Source organism: Dreissena polymorpha, chromosome 13 (genome assembly GCF_020536995.1).
Source record: "Dreissena polymorpha isolate Duluth1 chromosome 13, UMN_Dpol_1.0, whole genome shotgun sequence".
Lineage (NCBI taxonomy): Eukaryota > Metazoa > Mollusca > Bivalvia > Myida > Dreissenidae > Dreissena > Dreissena polymorpha.
In genome coordinates, this window is record NC_068367.1 from 23,021,926 (window position 1) to 23,030,346 (window position 8,421).

Sequence of the window (8,421 nt, forward strand, 5' to 3'; positions counted from 1 at the left end):
AAAGACGAGTAAGTATATAAGGGTTCACTGGAAATAGAACCTCCCACCCTCTGTTTCAGACTTAATTCTAATACCATTACACCATACGTTACCTGCTCACGATCGGACGTAGAAATCGATCGTGCCTTGACGTGTCAACTTGTGTAACCATAGGGTACCAGATATGGATACTCATGGCGCTTTTTAAATTGCTTACTATTAAAGACCCGACGTGGTGATGTGATTTTATTTAAATAGCCAACTCTAGCACATCGGTGCTCAGATTATATGATTGTATTCCTAAATTCACATACGAACAATAATGTTTATGTATTGATATAAATGTAAATATATACAGTAAATACAATAACGGTCTTCATTCTAGATCAACAGCGATAATTTTCCGTTAGGTGATGCTCTATGCTTCATATATAATCCTCTATGGCTCGTTCATGTAGTAACTATCTCGTATCTAAAAGAGTCGTTATGTTCGAATTAATTAGGTAAATAAATTACACTAACACACAGTCATGGTGCAGGATCACGTGACTTCGTGGGGTTCACATTAAATGTTATTGGATGTTAACACACCGGTATGTGGTGCTTTTCTTCGAAGTACTTTTTTCTCAGTTTTCTTACGAATTTCAACTAGTGCATGCAAGACAGTTTTTATGCTGCTTAAGTAACGTGAAATGCATGAGAATTAAAAAAATGCCTTTTGTCTTTGCCAAAATTCGATGTGAACGCATTCATGTACTCGATTATGCTGCACGCAACGTTACATTTTGGCACCGATTTCAGACGTTTTCAATGATTTATTCTTATATCTTAAGATATCGGCACAAACTGCAAAAAACTGTTTTTATGCACTTAAGATTTTTGCTAATGTAATTCAATAACTTTAGATAATTGCAAAAATAAAGTTCTTACGGTGTGTTTACATTCTGTCCAGCCCGTGTGTAAACCTATGTGAACCCCATGATGATGCACACTGACAGTGACCAATCTCAGAAATATACATTAAAACAGTCAAATAAAATCAGTAACTGTAATTTCACAAAAAACCATAAGTGAAACTGACAGTTTCAGTCCTAGCTTTATATTTATAGGTTAGTTTCATCAGCAATTATAATTTGGCGTATCATTATAAAAATTAAAAGTTATGAGTCAACAGTTAAGCGATTCATGAAGCATAATACGTTTTTTTTTATTAACAATTCTTTATGTGGTAACCGGGAATGTGATAAAACATAACAATTTATAAGGAATGCAGTTACTCCGCCAAGGACGGTCCCAAGCCCGCGCTGAAAAAGGAGAAGGGTTGGGCGTAGGGCTAGCTACCCTACCCTGTTGAAACCTTATTGCTACAGAAACGCCAAACAGAATAACAACAGACATCACGGGCCTGGGAGAAGGTGGACCTCCAGCTGGAGGACGTATGACGCCGGACGGTGAAAGCCAGTGTCACTGGAAGCCATCAGTCCGAAGACAATCATCTGCACCATGACCACTACCACCATAGGTGCATGGAATGTCCGAACCATGTATGAGACCGGGAAGACAGCACAAGTGGCCGCAGAGATGAGGAAGTTCAACCTCACCATCCTAGGGATCAGTGAATCAAGATGGACTGGCTCTGGGCAGAAGCGACTGACTTCCGGTGAGTTACTGTTGTTCTCGAGGCATGAGCAGGAGGATGCAGCACACACCAAGGGAGTAGCCTTAATGCTTTCCAAGTCGGCACAGAGAGCGCTCATCGGGTGGGCACACGGACCTCGGATCATGACGGCCTCTTTCCTTACAAAGAAGAAGAGGATCAACATGAACATAATCCAGTGCTACAGCCCCAACACCACGACAGTACAGAGTATGAGAAGGACAAACTTCTACAATAGACTGTCAACCATCATACAAGACAGACCAAAGAAACATCATTATTCTAATAGGTGACTTCAACGCCAAGATCGGCAGTGACACCGAGGATATGGGGAGATACATGGGAAAGCAATGGTTAGCGAGATGAACGACACGGGGAGAGATTCGCCGACCTATGCACACAAGTAACCTGGTCATCGGAGTAAGTGTTTTCCACCACAGAATGATACACAAGGCAACTTGGGTGTCACCAGACCTGTCAACGGAGAACCAGATTGACCACTTGTGCATCGCAAGGAGTTTTCGTCGCTCTCTTCAGGATGTACGTGTCAAGTGAGGAGCAGACGTGGCTTCGGACCATCATCTCCTTGTCGCCCGATTGAATTGAAACTAAAGCTGAAGAAGAGTTGGACAGGGGGGGCCCAACCAACGCCAACGGTACAACACTGCCACTCTGAAAGACACCTGGAAGCAAAAAGAGTTCAAGGTCACTCTTCAACAAGTCCCAGGTCCTAGAGGAGTTGCTTGAAGAAGGGAAGATAGAGCAGAAGTGGCAGAACGTGAAAGAAGCAGTGACTTCAACATGCCAAGAAGTACTGGGCCCCAAGTCTTACATCCACAAGGAGTGGATGTCAGCAGAGACGCTTCAGAAAGTTGAGGAAAGACGAAAAAAGAAGGCAAGTGTAAACAACAGCAGAACACGAGCCGCAAAAGTAAAAGCACAAGAAGAGTACACCGAAGCAAATAGGAGCGTCAAGCAAAGTATCAGAGAAGACAAAAGGAACTACCTAGAGACGCTTGCAACAGAGGCGGAAGAGGCAGCCTATCAGAACAGAACGAAAGATCTGTACTCCATCACCAAGAGATTAGCAGGAAAGTTTGCCAAGCCAGAGAGGCCAGTAAGGGACAAAAATGGAGGAGTTATACCAGATGATCAAGGACAGAAGAAGAGGTGGATTGAGCACTTCCAAGAGCTACTCAACAGGCCAGCCCCTGTGAACCCACCGGAGATTCTGCCAGCTACAAGCGATCTGCCAATCAAATGCTGCACTCCAACAAAGGAAGATATCAGCAGCGCCATCAAACAATTGAAGAACGGCAAATCTGCAGGACCTGACAGCATACCGGCAGAAGCGCTTTAGGCTGACGTGGAGACCAGTGTGGACCTACTACACCCGCTCTTCAGCAAGATATGGGAAGAACAAGAAATCCCAACAGAGTGGAAAGAGGGTTACCTCATTAAGCTTCCCAAAAAAAGGCGACCTCAGTTCCTGCTCCAACTACCGAGGAATCACGCTGTTGTCCATCCCAGGAAAGGTGTTTAATCGCATCCTACTGAACGGAATGAAAGACGCAGTTGACCCGCATCTCCGTGATCAACAAGCAGGCTTCCGAAAGGAGAGATCGTGCACGGATCAGATCCCAACCCTGCGCATCATTCTGGAACAAACCCTGAAGTGGAATTTGCCGTTGTATGTCAACTTTATTGACTATGAAAAGGCGTTCGACAGCGTTGACCAGGAGACCCTCTGGATACTTCTGAGACACTACGGAGTGCCAGAAAAGATCACCAACATCATCAGGAAGTCTTATGAGGGAATGACCAGCAGAATTGTTCACGGCAGACAGCTCACGGATGCCTTTGAAGTGAGTACTGGTGTGGGGCAAGGCTGTTTACTCTCACCTTTCCTGTTCCTGCTGGCCATAGACTGGGTAATGAAGACATCAACGGAGCAGAAGCGGAATGGAATTCAGTGGACACTCTGGGAACAGTTGGAAGACATCGACTTTGCCAATGATTTGGCTCTTCTCTCCCACACCCAACAACAGATGCAGGAAAAGACAAACATGGTAGCGGACAACTCAGCTAGACTAGGCCTCACCATCAACAAAAGGAAGAGCAAGGTGTTCAGGACCAACGCATCAAACAACACACCCATCACAGTCCAAGGCGAGGCGCTGGAGGAGGTGGACATTCGGCAGCATTCTGGACAACCAGGGAGGAACGGATGCAGATGTCAGAACCCGCATCGGTAAAGCACGAGCAGCCTTCCATCAGCTGAAGAACATCTGGGGATCCAGCGTAATTAGCATTACCACCAAGATTAGGCTCTTCAATACCATCGTGAAGCCGCTTCTCCTCAATGGAGCAGAGACCTGGAGAACCACTGTCACCACCATAAAGAAAATACAGGTCTTCATCAACACCTGCCTCAGGAAGATCCTCAAGATCCGCTGACCAGACAATATCTCCAACGAAGAATTATGGAGAAAAACAAACCAGCAGCCAGTTGAAGAAGACATCCTTCAGGGACGTTGGAGTTGGATAGGCCACACCCTTCGCAAGCCCGCATTAAATACGACAAGGCAATCCCTTACATGGAACCCCCAAGGGAAAAGGAAGAGAGGGCGGCCTAGAAACACCTGTCGCGGTGACTTGGATGCAGATGCTAAGTAGATGGGCCAAACATGGGGGCCCCTAGAGAGACTCGCCCAGAACCGAGACGCCTGGAGGAAGCTGGTTGGCGGCCTATGTCCCAGATGGAACCACAGGCGAAGATGAGATGAGATGAGTGTGAACAGAAATTATTAATTTTAAAAAGGATTTATCATCAAAAATTGTAAACGAATGGAAACTATGATATACATTAAATTAAATCATAGCAATGTTGAACCTTTTACCGATCCAAATTGTTTTGGCTTGTTGTTGTGACATTGTTTATGATGTATTAAACATGTTTTATATTGATATCATTAAACACTTCTTTCAATTAGTTCAGTCACACTCTTGTTCTGTTCGTGAATGCGGTTATCATCAACATGTTGTTGAAGTTTTATAGAAATAAACACATTGTTTTATAAACAAAACACAGTATGCTAGATAGCAAACAAAGCGAACTTAAGTGTCAAATGTTGCATATTTTAACCACGTTCAGGTTTATGGCAACTGATCTTTACAATCAACCTAAATGAATGTATCAAGGCGATAAAGTGTGTGTACCGGTACACATGGGAAAATTGAAAGCAATCTAGCCAAACGGACATGAATACATTTGGTTTCAAATAAAACATATTTACAAATGAGGCGGATACTATACAGTAAAGGTCACTTGCGAAATAGTTTGTCATTGAATTGTGTTCCATTTCGTTACCAAAAATTTACTCACTTAACTAAGAACTACTCTAAACTTATTTGTAACTCTAAATGTGTCACATACCTATGTCCCCCAAACAGATGTTTGGTAACAGACAAATCCATCATACTTCATATAGTTCACCAGAATGGCAAAGGAGCAGCAAAAACTGGTAACAACAATCCTTTACACATTAAGGTCATTCAGCTATGAAAGTTTGCGAATAATCCGCCAACACTTACGTAATTCAAATGGCTTTGGCGTAGCTGCTATTAGGCACAGCTGGCCTGGGCCTACAATTTTTTAAACATTAAAAAAATTAAAATGCTTCATCTTCGAAAAACGCATTCAAATGTTGACCATAAGGGGGTTAGGTGTTATATATCTGCATTTCATATTGACATAATCCCCAGACAATGGATTCTGGACGTGTTCAAATGACATACCTTCCAATTATCAACTCTACTTCTTTCTATGTGCATATATTCTAGCTCGCTTCTTTTCATGTGACTTGCTGTTACAACTTTACATAGATCTGCTCGTCTCCCTTTCAACACTACAGTAAGTTGTTATCGATTTTCGTTGGATTTTTAAGAAACATTCCGAATGATGTTTATGACCGCGGAAATTTAAAATGGAGCACTTGCCCCCGTATCCCGATCCATTGACCGAATCCGGGTCGGTTCGGTCCCTTGATGCCGAACAAAAACAAAATTTAGTTCTCTGACATTGAGACAAAACAGTAAAATATCAAAGAAAAACATACCAAATTCTTATATTTTCTTATCTTATTATTTGTCTAGATATGTTTTAAATCTTACCACATGCGTTATTGGATTTAAAGATTTTCCGGGGGAAGACCCCCGGGCACCCCGTTTTTTTGCATCATATCCGGGCCTACAGCTCAAACAATGCTAGCTACGCTCCTGAATGGGAAGGTTAAAAACACTTTATTTTGGTATACATCTTTTATAGTTGAAAAACAAGACAAAGGGCCATGGTTCTTTTCAAACTCGCCGCAGTCAAAAGTCCTGACTTTGCAATAATATACAAGTACACATAAAGGTCATTCGAATGTTAAAAGTTTGAGCGAGACTCATCTGGCCTTCAGTAGTAAAAGAAATGAATGTTGGCACTAAGTATATATATTTCATAGGACAACAACTGATAGTTTCATAATTCTGCCAAAAGCTTGTAGTAGAAAAAATCATTTGATTGCGATCACCTACCATGTCATCAATAATATCATTTTTGTTCAAGTGAATGTTTTAAGTAAATAAACATAATCAGCTTTTTGAACGTTGGTAATATTACACCAAAAATTCACCTAGAACCAAGGAATAACTGTTGACAACGATCTCCTTTCAAATTTCACAACAGCCATAGGCAGAAATTAAGGTTGTGTTACAAGATACATAAGTACCGTATAGACGAGTAAATTGTTATTGTTTGCATACAGGATTTTCCGCGCATGCGCACTGACTGGTTGGCAAAAAACACTGGTTACAGTAATGTAAAACATGTATGAAGAACTTTTGTTTAGTCAATATAACGATAAAATAATCCAAAATAAACATCAAATCTCTTAAATAATAGCGCAAATAAATCATATTTAGTAAAATCTACCAATAAATGTTTAATCATAAATATTTTTTTTGTCTTTATAAAAATACGAAGTAGTTATAAGCATCAGCTGGGTAAACGCGTGATCGGAAGACTAAATACTGAAAATCCCACAAAACAAAACAAATAAATAAGCCGTATTCTTTCATATAGTAAGACTTTTATAAATGATATTTCAAAAATAATGAAACAAATATTTATTTGATCACAAATATAAGTGGTGTGGATATTGTTATTGTTCATCAGCGATCGAATGTGTAAGAGGTGCATTTAATAATTATAAAACAAAGCCCTAAACAACTGGAATACGTAACACTTGTTAAATTTTATCATTTTCTTTTCCATTGAATGAATTTTCGTCTCGATTCCATTGAATGACAATATTAATACTTTTAAGCATACAAATGGAAAAAAACCTGCATATTGTGAAAATTGAACTGTCTTTTCATGTATGTTGAATTTTTTACTAAGTGATAAGGAGTGATACATGTAAAAAATCAAGCATTTTGTGATAAATAACACTATATACAGTATTTAATTTATTTTACGCAAGTATTTTTGTTTGCTTGTTTTCATGATAGTGTTTCGTGCACTGCTGTTACGTACAATGTTTACACGTAATTGCCGATTTTATATTTGCCGGTAATCGTTAAATACATTAATTGTGTAGCAGTAGAATTGCACAAATTTTTTAATTAACAGTTATTAAACACTGTATATTATGATCAAACTGGCTAATATATATACACTTAATCCTGCTAATCCATTTCGGCCATATTCATTTGTTAAATATGTCAACATATGTTATTGAAGCAACTGTTACGTATTTTGGCTTTAAAATTAAATGACTGCTCAATATGCCAAAAGATGACATGGAGGTATCATAAATTGTGTTTAATGACCATAAAATCATCTGCCACATGTGGTTTATGCAGGCACCCCAAGTATAGGTCCCTGGGTTTATGACACCATGTTTACTTTGTAACTGTCTGGACCACGGTGCCTATACCACGTGACTTTTTAAGATCTGCGTGGGGAGTTAAATGTCAACAAAAGCACGACAAAGGTAAGATTTTTAAGGATAACTTTTTTAATATGTCATCATTTTCAATGGGATAAAGTGGAGAGCCCGCTCATTCATGAGAGTTTTCTATAGGTATCATGACTTTGTAAAACAAATGAATATTTTTTCAGTAAAGTGCAACCGCGCTGGACAGTATCCGATCAAAACGAGATAATCGGTGGGTATGTATAAAACCCGGAAATGTCCGGAAAAAACGGAAATCTTTTAGGTAAAACCCGGAAAAGGTAAAAATGGTTATAATGAATTATTATTCGTCCGATATTAATTATAATGGTATCGTTGTAAAGAAGAACCTTCAAAGTTTCTAACAATGTAAAAATATTTTATGGCAGGGTCAGAGTCAACCTGTAAATCGCGGTCAAAGTCGGCCTATTTTAACGTTTTTTCTTTACACACACAAATGCCTAAAGGTAACCCGGAAAAGGTAAAAGTGGTTATAAAAACATAATAAATTCTATATTTATTATAATGGTACCTTTGTAAAGAGGATCCTTTAACGTTTCTAACGATGCAAAAATAATGTTTGTCGGTATCATATTCTGGCTTTGAATCGCGGCCAAAGTAGACCGATCGTTACCGTTTTTTTTTACACAAAACAATGTCTTAAGGAAAACACGGAAAAGATAAAAGGGTTTATAAAAGCAATATTTTTCCAACCGACCATACATTTTTTGGTACCGTTGTAATGGTATTCTTCAACCATTTCTACGTATGTAAAAATATATT